The sequence below is a fragment of the Amblyomma americanum genome, chromosome 2 (assembly GCF_052857255.1).
Source record: "Amblyomma americanum isolate KBUSLIRL-KWMA chromosome 2, ASM5285725v1, whole genome shotgun sequence".
NCBI lineage: Eukaryota > Metazoa > Arthropoda > Arachnida > Ixodida > Ixodidae > Amblyomma > Amblyomma americanum.
In genome coordinates, this window is record NC_135498.1 from 189,927,233 (window position 1) to 189,940,723 (window position 13,491).

Sequence of the window (13,491 nt, forward strand, 5' to 3'; positions counted from 1 at the left end):
TCGCCCTGCTTAAGTCCTCGCCTTTCCCCGCCGAACCTTCTTGACGTTTTTGTCGACGGAGTCAATACACTTGCGCTTGTGGACACTGGGGCCACCGTTTCTGTTATTCACGAAAACTTCTGCCGCTCGCTTCGCAAAGTTACAACCCCATCTTCTGGACTCTCACTCCGTACCGCCAGCGCCGATACCGTTCATCCCTCTGCCGCTTGCACAGCACGCGTCGTCATCGCCGATGTTTTGTATGTTGTCGAATTTTTAGTCCTCCGTACCAGCTCCCATGACGTCATCCTTGGATGGGATTTTCTCTCCCTGCACAGTGCCGTCATTGACTGTGCCCGTGCGCACGTCGTCTTCTCTCCACTCTGCGATGCGCTCCTCGACGAGCCTCCGATTCGTTGTGCTGCTAAGCTTGTTGTCGCCGAGGACACTGACATTCCCCCTTACAGTGCCGTGCTTATCCCTGTTTGCGCCGCCTCAGTTTTTGAAGCCACCGTTCTCTTCATGCCTTCCCCTGTACTTGCCTCTCGCCGACACCTATGTCTTCCCTTCGCCGTCATCGACATTGACCACGGTGCTGCCGCCATCCTCGTCTCTAACACCTCATTCTCCGCGCTCTCCCTGCTCCGTGGCGAGTGCCTCGGCCATTTTGAAACCGCTGCTTTGATCTCTTCCTTCGACACTGATGTAACCTCCTCCAGTGCCGAAGTCGCTGCCCTCACCCCACGTGGTGCTACTCCAGCTTTTGTCATCGGACATTTTCGACCGCTGCAATGACCGCGCTCTCGACACTGCTCACCGCGCGCAGCTCCTTGCCCTGCTCAACCAGTTTCGCTCATCGTTTGACCACCAGTCGACTTCTTTGGGCCGTGCGACCACTGTAGAGCACCACATTGACACCGGAACACATGCTCCTCTCCGTCAGCGCCCCTACCGTGTGTCGCCTCCCGAGTGCCGCGTCATAACTGAGCAAGTCGACGGCATGCTACAACGCGGCATTATTCAACCTTCCGCCAGTCCTTGGTCGTCCCCAGTCGTCCTGGTTAAAAATAAGGATGGTTCGATACGATTTTGCGTGGACTATCGCCGGCTCAACAAAATTACGCGCAAAGACGTCTACCCGCTACCACGTATTGACGACGCCCTTGACTGCTTGCAAGGCGCCGAGTTCTCCTCCCTGGATCTCCGTTCCGGCTATTGGCAAGTCCCGATGGCTGAGTCCGACCGTCCTAAAACAGCGTTCGTCACCCCTGACGGACTCTATGAGTTCAACGTGATGCCATTCGGCCTCTGTAACGCTCCCGCAACGTTTCAACGAATGATGGACATCTTGCGCGGCCTGAAGTGGACTGTTTGTCTCTGCTATTTAGATGATGTTGCCGTGTTTTCGCCCGATTTTCTGACGCATCTCAAGCGCTTGCGCCAGATACTGAGCTGCCTCACCAATGCTGGCCTTCAACTTAATCTCAAAAAATGTCACTTTGGCGCCCGGCAGCTGACAATACTCGGCCACCTCGTCTCCAAAGACGGCGTCCTGCCCGATCCTGACAAACTCCGTGCTGTCGCTGACTTCCCTAAACCGACTTCTACAAAACAAGTGCGCCGATTTGTGGGTCTCTGCTCCTATTTTCGGCGATTTGTTCCCAATTTCGCCTCCGTCGTCGCTCCCCTGACGAAACTTCTTAATGGTCCCGCCGACCTGTCTCCGTGGGACTCTGCCTGCGACGACGCTTTTGCTGCGCTCCGTCGTTTTCTCACCTCACCACCTATCCTTCGACACTACGACCCCAGTGCCCCTACTGAAGTGCACACCGACGCAAGCGGAATCGGCCTCGGGGCTGTCCTTGCCCAGCGCAAGCCCGAATTTCCTGAATACGTCGTTGCGTACGCCAGCCGTGCCCTCACCAAGGCTGAGTCGAACTACACCGTGACGGAAAAGGAGTGTCTCGCCGTAGTGTGGGCTCTAGCAAAATTCCGCCCATACTTATATGGCCGCCCGTTTCCCGTCGTCACCGATCATCACGCTTTTTTTGGTTGGCTTCCCTCAAGATCCCTCAGGGCGCCTAGGCCGCTGGGCCCTCCGTCTTCAGGAATTCGATATCACCGTAGTTTACCGATCGGGCCGCAAGCACTCCGACGCCGACGCCTTGTTCCACTCCCCACTGCCCTCTCCTGCGCCCTCTTCGCCAATATCTGCATCCCTACTCGCAGCGCTCACTACCATGGACATGCCCCATCAACAACGCCAAGATCCATGGATTTAATCGTTGCTCGACGTAGTTCGTGTACTCTCTACGGCCTCCTTCCCTCGAGCACTTCGTCGCCAGGCTTCCCATTTTGCCCTTCGCGACGGTCTTCTGTACCGGCGCAACTATCGTCCAGATGGCCGCAAGTGGCTTCTCGTGATTCCCCGACATCTCCGCACTGAGATTTGTGAACACCACCATGCCGATCCTCAGAGCGCTCAAGCTGGCTCGCTGAAAACGTACGAGCGACTACGCCAGAGGTACTATTGCCGGGGCATGTACAACTTCGTCGTCGCTACGTTCGCTCCTGCACGGCCTGTCAGCAGCGGAAGTCGACACCTCGCCCTTCGACTGCCCCGTTACAGCCAATACCGTGTCCGGCTCGCCCTTTTGATTGTGTGGGCATCGACCTATATGGGCCACTTCCCTTCACGACCACTGGGAGTCGCTGGATCATTGTCGCCGTGGACCACCTCACTCGGTATGCTGAGACCGCTGCCCTACCTGCGGCTACTGCTCGCGATGTAGCCTTCTTCCTTCTTCATCACTTTGTCCTGCGTCCCGGCGCTCCTCGCGAACTTCTCAGTGACCGCGGCCGTGTTTTCTTGTCTGAAGTTCTTCACGAGCTTCTCGCTGCGTGCCACACAGTCCACCACACCACTACTGCTTACCACCCTCCAACCAACGGCCTCACCGAACACTTCAACCGTACTCTTGGGGACATGATCGCCATGTACATTCACTCCGACAGCTCTAATTGGGATCAGGTTCTTCCGTTCGTCACCTATGCATATAACACCGCCTCTCAAGCAACCACCGGCTTTTCCCCATTCTTTCTTTTATTCGGACGCGAACCTTCTTGTATGTTGGATACAATCCTTCCCTACAACCCCGACAGCTCGGAATATGCTTCCCTCTCTGACATCACCCGCCATGCTGAGCAGTGCCGCCAGTTGGCTCGCTCCTTCACCGCCGAACGTCAAGGTCTCCGTACCCATGCTTCCGATCAAGACACGCCCTCGGTTCACTTCTCCACTGGCTCACTGGTCTGGCTCTCTGTTCCGAATACGTCCAAATTTTCGGCCAAGCACATCGGCCCTTACCGCATCTTGGAGCGTACGTCACCGGTCAACTGCATTATCGAACCGGTGACACCTTCTTCGGACCATCGCCGCCGTGGCCGCGACGTCGTTCACGTCAGCCGCTTGAAGCCGTATTATAGCCCCCTCGTAGTCTCCTCTCCTTGAGTCGCCAGGATGGCTCCCTCTTTCCGCCGGGGCACTTGGAATGAAGAAAATGAACCAGCCCCGAAGCCAACGACGACGAAGCGCTCGCGCCGCCGGTTGGATGCTCGTGCTGGATGGAACACTGCCGCTTGTGTCTGGTCTCTCGGCTCTCTGCCTCGTAGATTGCCTGTGCCAAGGTCTTCGTAGCCGGCTTCCATCGTGCCAATAAACCGCTCTACAATAATAATAATAATGATAATAATAATGATAATAATAATATTATTATTATTAATAATAATAATAATAATAATAATAATAATAATAATAATAATAATAATAATAATAATAATAATAATAATAATAATAATAATAATAATAATAATAATATGTCTCCATATTTTTCGTGGAGTGCATTCTACGGCGACACGGCGCCCCCGATCACGGACAGAGGAACAGCATTCACGGCGGAACTAACGCAAGCCATCCTGCGTGACAGAAAAAACCAGCCACCGGAGGACAACTACACACCATCCGCAGACCAACGGACTGACCGAGCGCCTGAACAAAACCGTCGCCGATATGCTCGCCGTGTATGTCGATGCGGAACACAAAACCTGGGATGTCATCCTGCCTTACGTCGTCTTCGCCCAGAACACGGCAGTGCAGGAGACTACCCAGAAGACGCATTTTGGGCTCGTGTATGGCAGAGGCCACGACCACGCTAGACGCCATGCTGCCCAACGTTACCGAAGAAGAAAACGTCGACGTCGCCGCCTACCTTCAACGCGCAGAAGAAGCTCGAAGACTTGCCCGATTACGGATCAAATGCCAGCAGCGGACCGACGCCAGACGCTACAACCTACGAAGACGCAACGCGGAATACAAGCCAGGAGACCAAGTCTGGGTTTAGACACCGATTCGAAGCCGTGGATTGAGTGAAAAGCTATTGCCCCGCTTTTTTGGACCACACAAGGTTCTTCGTCGGCAGGGTGAACTGGATCCTCAAGTCATCCCTGACGCAACGACTGCATCCCAGCGACGCCGCGTACGACCCGAAGTTCTCGATGTCGTCCGTCTAAAGCCATATTATGCGCGCTAAAGGAGGCTTTATTTCCCCACTGTTTTATTTTCGCACGAACCGTTTTGTTTTTCCTAGTCGCACTATTTGTTTTAATGCATCGGGTGGGTTGCGTCTTCGAGAGGGGAGCAATTCCCCGAATCTTAGCAGTGTTTGTTCATTCTTGAAAGCTCGGCCACGCCGCTTTATCGCTTTGTTTTGCGATGCAAGACGCGACCAGATTTTTCTCGATTCATTGCGCAGGGGCCATGCTAATCTTTTCTGTATCGGTCCAATTTTTGCATGTGTACCATGGAAGTAACCCGACCCACGCATCGCAGGAGGGGAGCGCATCGACAGTATCACCGGCTGCCGCGCACTTACACGGTCACAACGTGCAATGATCCTGCGCGCGCGCATTGGTTGCGTGTGGCCCAGGGAATGACGGGTGCGTCACGGAATCGCGACGAGTGATGTGTGTGACGGTTGCGGTGCAGTGGAAACACTAGAACACCTGCTCCTTCACTGTGCCGCGTTCGCCGATGCTGGTCGCGATATGCTCGCGGCCTATAGGGCACAGGGCATACTATCAGACTCCATCAAGACGCTATTGTGGCCGCAGGGCAGTGCGCGCACTCGTGAGCGAACTTTGGTGAGCCTCTGTACATTCATCGAACACATGGGCTTGACGTCCGGTCTGTTCTCCGTCAGGTAGTTACACGCAGTGACCGAACGCTCCGCGAGTTCTACCTTGAACGATGAATAACCGGACGCCCCACTCCAGTTGTAGCCAACACAGTGCTGTGCGCGTGTGTTTCAATTCCTCTAAAATGAACTAATCACGCGCACAACCTGGACACATTTCTTATTGTGTAAATAGTTTGTACATATTACTCCTCCCCTATCCTCTCTTCATGTACCCTCACCTCTTTCATTTCATTTCTCCATTCTGCCTGCTATCCTTTATTTCCGCTGCCCCAGCTCAGGTGCTTCAGTATCGATGGCAGATGCCGGGGCTAGCAGAAATCTTTTCCTTCCTTTTTACTATTATTTTAATAAAAAAACCACTACCACCTCGATTCATTGCATCCAGGCAGAGCGGATTGTACGTTGTTCCAGAATGTTCTGGTAACTTTGCACGCTTTATCTCGAGAGTTCGCTATCAGCTTTAAATTGAGCACAGACGACAGCGGCGGGCATTCTGTTCGACGACCGCCGAGCACTCTTGTTGCTACGCCGCCGCCGAGGGATTCAGTCCATTGTGGGCGCAAGTCAGCCCAGATAATTTTTCTTTGGACACAATTTTCGCAGCCTTTCTGCTATCCGGACCGCAGTCACTGCTTCGTGACGATATTGTACGCAAATGACAAAATTATTTCTCTTCATATAAGCTCTTAATGCTGTCCTTTCTCTTGCGGGTTCGTCTGGTGATGCTGCAACGCAATGGGTAACGGAGAAGTATTTACATATTAGTAAAACGTAGTAAACCTCGTGTTCTGAGCCCCATTTGAGCAAATGTTTCGGAGCGCAGGCACACAGGAGATATTCCGACTTCTTCAAGATAATCTTGCTGTTCGGATCTCGTTGAAGCTCGATTCGAATACGTTAACCTTATCTCTAGATAGAGTGTCCAGTAGTTACTTCACAGTTTTCGTCACGTCGCATAAACAAAATCAGAGCAGAATTTCTTTTGTAAAAGAACGGTTTTTGTCAGACGCTAGTGAAGGACAACAAGAAATTTATTAGTTTTTGAAAATGGGTAGAATGCAGTCGCGGAGTTGTTCAGACGAGCGCGCAGTTGAGTTCAATGCGCAACCGCAAAAGCTTTCATTGATTGATGAGCTCCAAATAATGGGCCCACAGAACTTATTTCTGAGGAACAACAACGCGGGCCTTCCCTTTAGAAACGCTGCCGAACGGCTGTGCCAGTGCCCTAATGCAAGCAAGGAGGCCATCTTAGCCGTTTATTTCAGCGAATAGTGGCCGATTTAATGCTGCCATATAAAAGCCCGTCTCAGTCACAAACACAACGGGCATCAAGTTTTTGACGGGACACTCTTGAGCAACTGCGAAACGCATTTCTTACAGCTGCCACTTCATCGCGTACCTCTCTCGTCTGGACAAAGATTTGCAGTTATTTTGGCACTGAGGCTCACCGTGCGTGGCTTAGGCCATGATTAGGCTCTAGAGTATTGTTTTTAAACATGGTCGCCCCTGATACTCATTTTACTAGGGTGCTCTTTGCCACTTTTGATTCACTTTTCATTTTACATCATGTGCAGCAATGTGTTCCACTTGACAAAGTGAGCAAACCGTGGCGTAAAAACTGTTGCAAAATTTTCCTCTCGTGGAAACTTCTATCTTCACAGGAGACCGTCGAGAACCGTTATCAGTAATTTGGGACTGCTGTTGGCTAGTATCGCTAACCCTTACAGCGTATGGAGCGTAAACGACAGGAGTCGCATTGTTTGGTATAACCAATTGTTTGATTAACGAAGTGGTGTTTTCCACAGCACTTAAGTTTCGTTCGACCATCCGCTAACACCAGAGACTGGGACGTCTAGATTTTTATTGCGAAGCAATACTACTTTAGGTCGCACTTCAGCCCGTTCCGTGGCGAGGCGGTGGTAGGCACCATTGACCTTTAGCGTGACCTCACTGCGTGACGTCACACCACATGACCTAGAGTGACGTCACATCAGCTGTGTAAAAACGGGGCCCCATCTCACGCCGTCGCGAGGCGAGGCGGTAGCCACCAACGGCGGCCTAACTCCCGCTCCTCTCACCAGGGGCGCTACGGTCGGTGTGACGTCACACCAGCTGTGTAAAAACGGGGCCCCATCTCACGCCGTCGCGAGGCGGGGCGGTAGCCACCAACGGCGGCCTAACTCCCGCTCCTCTCACCAGGGGCGCTACGGTCAGAGTGACGTCACACCAACTGTATAAAACAGCTCCACTCCTCTCGCCAAGGCAGTCATACAGCCAGATGTTACGATGGTGCCTACGAACAAGGCAACTCGGCAGAATGCAAAGAGGAAGCATCAGCGAGCTACGGAGACGGAAGAAGAACGAGAAGAACGACTTTCTAAGCGGCGTGCCCAGTATGCAGCTCGTCGACAACGTGCAACCTCCTCTGTGGAAACAGCAGAAGCAAAGGAAGAAATTATGAGTTTGCCCGACAGTGAGTCTCCTTCTACTAGTTCAGAACGCCGGAACGCGACTAAACGCAGAGGCGTGTCCAAGAAACCCCGGAACAGCGGCAGCAGCGGCTCGAGAAGGAACGTGTGTTTCGAGAGAAGGAAAACGAAAAGCGAAGAAAACAGCGTGCAGAAGAAACACCCCAGCAGAGACAAGAGCGTTCGAAGAAAAGACAGGAGAAATCTCTCACCAAGGCTGGCCCGACTCAACCCGAAGGACACATTGCAGTAGAACGACGTGAAGAACATGCGAGAAGAGTAAAGGAGTTTGAGACGGCAACGCGTGAATTCAACAGACGCTTTACTAACAACCCGTTCGTCTGATCCGAGAATAACACACTATTTCTTCGCAATCACCAGGCTTAACCAAGCTAAGCCACGGCCGTTTTTTTTGTCTAGAAAATTTGGGACGTCTAGAAATTTTGTTCCCTGAATTCATTCAAAGTTTAAGTAATGGGCATCTGTAGAATAGGCCAAATTAGCGCAGTTTTGGGAGCCTTCAAGGAGATGGGCAGGGGTGAAACGAGCGAAAGGATTCCGGAATGCTTGGTGAATGCGTCTTAGGAAGTTGAGAAGGTGAAAAGAGGCTAGGAAACGACAGCGCGAAGATGTCAAAGAACAGTCTGCGTTCAAGAGGAAAACAAACAATAAAGAGCGAGCCTCATGCTCGGCGCCCATAATGTGAGAAGCGAAAGAGGCACCTGGTGCTTGGTGGTCGATTTCGCCAAAACGACTCAATACATTAGCGTAATATCTGTGGCAGTGTGCGTCTTTATTTGAAACTGATAAAAAGTTTCACTATAAAAATACCGATATTATTGTCGTGTGTGTTATTGTTCTTCCTTGATGTACTTAACGTCATCTTCAACCAGCAGGGTTCCGATCGACGGTGGAGGGGTAGAAGCTCGGCAGAACTCGCTCGTGAGCCCGGCCGCAACCACTTGACCTGTCTCTGGCACCTGCTGCTGTGGTCCTGGTCCCCCACTGTGCCCTTGGTGAGGTGCTGCGGAGCGCTGCAAAATTGGTGACGTGGACTTGGGAGCCGCGAGAGTGAAGCCGCGTGACATCTCTAGCGACACCAACACCCCTGTCAAGAAGCAGCAGCTGCACACTGGCTTCAAGGAGAACTTCGCCAGAGGCAACCGGTGCGGACTCGTCCAGCAGAAACACGCTCTAGTCAGGCGGCAAAGTGAAGTGGTCTGCTAAGATGCGCGCCTCAGAGAACGTCGACTCGGAGCTCGGCGGGTCAAGGGAAGATCGACGAAGGGTGAGGCGGCAGTCAGCGAGGTCGATAGCAGCGCCTAACTCGCTCAGAAAATCCATACCGAGAATAATATCTCTCGAGGAGCGCTGCAAGACGACGAAGGTAACGGGGCACGTGAGACCGTCAATCTCTACACGAGAAATGCAGCGGCCGACTGGGGTGACCAGGTGGCCTCCGGCGGTTCGGATTTGTGGGCCATCCCACTGCGTGAGCACCTTGCGAAGGCGGCGGGACAGCTCCCCACTCACAACGGAGTAGTCGGCGCCGGTGTCGACGAGGGCCGTCGTGGCGTGGCCGTCGATAAGTGCGCGAGGACTACTGTAGACCGGGCGAGCAGAGGCGGCGAAAGCATCGGCAGATAGGTCGTTGGTGGTAGGTGAGGGGGAGCGGGACGTCGTACGTAGAGGCTCTTTTACAGATTCGTGGTCGGCAACGCCACATCCAGGCGTCGCCGGGCTTAGTTTTCCTGACGAGGGGAAAGGCTTCCGCGGAGGTCGCGAAGAAGGGAATCCAGCCGGCGCGGCGGCGACGAGCGAAACGCACGACGAGAAGGCCGCTCAGGTGATGGGAAATGGCGCGAAAATTTCTCAATTTCATGAGGCTGCTCGCTGTACTTAGGGAGGGGCGCATCTCGCCGAAGTCCGCGAAGACCGAGCTCCCGATAAGGGCAGCGGCGATATATGTTTCCGGCCTCCCCGCAGTGGAAACATAGCGGACGGTCATTAGCAGTCCTCCACGCGTCGGCTTTGCTTGGTCCACGCTGTTGGAAACGAGTGGTGTCGGCAGGCGCAGGAGACGATAGTGATTGTGGAGCCGGGGACGGGCGGTCGACAATTGGCGGCGACGGACGACGGAGGCGTACGTCACGGTGGGCCGTGCAGGAGGAGGGGTGACGGGGCAGCGATGATAAAGTGCACGTTGTACTTCTTCTCGGACGACCTCTGTGAAGGGGGACGAAGATGTGCGATCGGTGGGTGGCAGATACTTCCCAAGTTCCTCCCTGACAACTTCGCGGACGACCTCGCGTAGGTGGATGGCATCGACAGGGTAAGCCACTGGGTTGTCAGCGAAAAGACTGGAAGTATTGGAAACTCCACGAAGCCGACGATAATGATCTGCTCTGGCTGACTGGGCACGCTCGATGTTAGTCGCCTCGGAGATAAATCCAACCACGGTTGTGGGAGGGTCCCGAATGAGGCCGCCGAAAATGTCGGATTTGACGCCTCGCATAAGAAAGCGCACCTTCTTTTCCTCGGTGGCTCGGGGTCGGCTCGGGCATTAAGCCGCAGCACGTCTTCCACGGAACTAGTGACGATTTCGCCGAGGCCCCGGAACCTGGTTTGCAGGAGGTCCCTAGGCGTTGACGGTGATGCTGGTTTGCATAAGTGTTTCGCAGCTGAGTCTTGCAGGTATCCCACGATCTAAGGGTGTGCTCGTGGTTCTCGTATCAGTGACGAGCAGTGCACTCAAGACAGAAATACAAGTTCTGCAGACAATGATCCGCAGTCCAGCCGCTGTGGCCGGCCACGCGTTCATAGTGCTGAAGCCAATCGTCGACGTCTTCGGAGGCTTCGCCACGGAACGGGACACCGGAACGACGAGCGAAGAGGGAGGCAAACCACAGCACGTGCGGGCGAATAATCGGTCTGCTGGCCTTGGCTCACGGTGGATCGAGCCATGTGCAGTGCTGTCAGAGACCTAGTGGTAATGTGCGGCAAGAGGCCGAATTCGGGTCTGAGTCCTTGAAGTCGCCGGCTGGCATGGATCTCGTCCTCCTCAGCAGAGGGGTGGCGGCCCAGGCTGGGAACGGGACTCTGCGAAGCGGGAGGTAGGGGATGACGTTGCATAAGATGGCACCTCCACCAGAATGTCACGGGTCGTTCAGACGACGCGGGTCGAAGGCACACTGGGGGACCAGGACCAGAGGAGCAGGCGCCAGACGGGCCAAGCGGTCACGGCCGGGAAGGAAGGAAGGAAGACGTTGCTGGCACATACCCACTTCAGGAGAGTGGCCAAGACACAGGCGGTTAATTACTGGATACAGGAAAGTTTTGACGGAAAAAGGAGTGGCAATTGTATGTAGTCTGATAGATTGGAAGAGGGAAGGAAAGGGGTCCAGTTAACTTGGAGATCGAAGACGGTACAATTGCTTATTGTGCATAATAGTACACAATGCCTGTAATGTTGCAATGTCGTACTGGCTGAGAGCGGGAAAAAGAAATTAGAATGGGAGTCGCTGCGTTTCTTGAAGAAACTTTTGCACAGCAGAGCGCACACTCCTGTCGCTTCGTCCAAGCAAAGAAGCGCCAATGGAAAGAACAACCGCGGAAGACAGAGGCAAGCCCAGTTGATGAAATGGAATTTGCAAAAGACGCTTCCTGAAATGAGAAAAGCGGCGGCAGAACAGCAGGAAGTGATCTATTGTCTCAGGTTCGGCACAAAAAGGGCACACTACGGAAGCTGCCAGGCCAGATTTGTGAAGGTAGAAATTTAGAAGGGGAACCCGGCAACGCAAGCGCGTGAAAGAGACCTCTAGTCTGCGTGAGCGCCAGTCTTTGCTACTCCAAGGATGCAGAAGATGCTGATATTCGGGAGATGATGTAAGAGCCGAGGCAGCAAATTCCTGAAATATTGTGTGGCTGCGAAACCTCACCGCAGCTGTATATGCACGCGATGGCAGGACAGCAACAATTGGGCCGCTGAGAGAGGCTCTTGCTAAGGAATCTGCAACCTCATTTAAGTGAAAGCCCATGTGACCTGGTACCCAAAGCAACCTTACCGAATTTAGATGTAGCGGAATCAGGAACTTAAAGAGGCGTAATGGCCGAGAGTCAGTGGGTGAGGATAAGGAAGAGCAAATGGACAGGGAGTCTGCCATAACCACGACCTGGGAATCGGTATATTCTAATTTTCGTAAGGCTAAGATTACTGCTAATAATTCAGCCAGAAAAATTGGAGTGAAGTCAGGAAAACGGAGAGAAAAAGACCAATCCAGTGAAGGCGAAAAAATTCCCACACCTGCCTTTTTGCGATCCTGCGAGGCATCGGTAGCAATAAGAACATGACAGGGAAATGACCTTAGGTGGTCCTGCAATAGACCCTGAAGAAGCGGGAAGGGCTGCAGCTTTGCATTCGATGGGAAAATGTCATCGAATTAAATCTGGACAGATGAGGAGTTGTTATATATTTGGCGGACATCTGTGAAATGAATATTTATGCGATCAAGGAGGGACTGCACGTAACATATCTGCGGGGTATGAAATCACGACCAGGCAGCACTAAAAAAGGCGGAAGGTTGGCTAAGATATATTATACTGGAGGCGTGAAGAGGTGAGTCGCACAATTTTAAAAATGTTTGAACTGTTAAAAGGCGAAACCTAGCTGATAACGAAGGCATTCGCGGCTCAAGGTGCAGAACAGCATTGGCGACATATTTTGGAAGCCCCAGACAAGGGCGCAACGCCTCACGCTCCAAAAGCACAAGAGGGCGAAGTTTATAGGCGGGAGCTCCTGAGCATAAAACACACCCGAACTCCAAAATTGGGCGGACGTACATTTTATAAATCATCAGAAGCGTATGCCTTCTCATGCCTGACCTAGCACTACAAAGCCTGCGCAGGATGCCAATGGCCCGAACTCCTTTTGCAGAAACTTGCTCAATGTGTGGCCGCCAGGAGAGAGTAGAGTCGTATATTACACCGAGATACTTCACCGTCTGAACTTGAGGTATTATTTTTTTTATTTATTTTAATTACAAATACTGCAGGCCCTATTCGGGCCCAAGCAGGAGTGGGTACATACAACAACGTAAATTACCATTGCCAATTAGCAATTAAGAACACAATAAACATGTACATACATCATTGTAACACTATACGTAACAGAAATAAACATGAACGTACAACAGTGCAATACGTAAACAAAATAACAATGAAAAAGCGTAACGCAAAAGAAACTGCTCTCATTGCGGCAATTTTAGAGGTCAAAGAAAAGGTTATTTGAAAGCTGAACGAACGATTCTATTGTATTAGCGTTAACTACTTCTTCGGGTAATTTATTCCATAGTGAAATTGCATGGGGAAAAAGAGAATATTGATGGATGTTAAGGTTACTTAATGGTTGCTTAATTGTTTTGTTGTGGTTTGTACGAGCAGAGCGCATGGGGGGCTCGGGTAAATAACATTCACGCGCTATTTTGTAGTGACCATGGTACAGCTGATATAAAAATGTGATGCGAGATACAATTCTGCGATGAACTAGTTTTTTCAATTTCGCCCTGTCGCGAAGAACGGACACGCTTGAAAAACGCGAGTATGTGTAGTATATAAACCGCAAAGCTAAATTTTGCACTCTTTCTGTTTTCTTGATTAAATATTTTTGATGAGGGCTCCAGATTAAATCCGCATATTCTAATTTTGGTCTGACAAGAGCTTTGTATGCTGTTAACTTAACGGTTGATGAAGTACGGCGCAATTTCCGTTTCAAAAATGCCAGCTTTTTTAGC

The 13,491-nt window shown here is 52.0% G+C and overlaps 1 pseudogene; it reads right to left on the reverse strand.

Annotated features, from left to right (window-relative positions):
* Nucleotides 1–4,754: 4,754 nt before the first annotated feature.
* On the reverse strand, nt 4,755–4,849 carry LOC144122301 (U6 spliceosomal RNA; annotated as a pseudogene).
* Between the last annotated feature and the right edge of the window lie 8,642 nt (nt 4,850–13,491).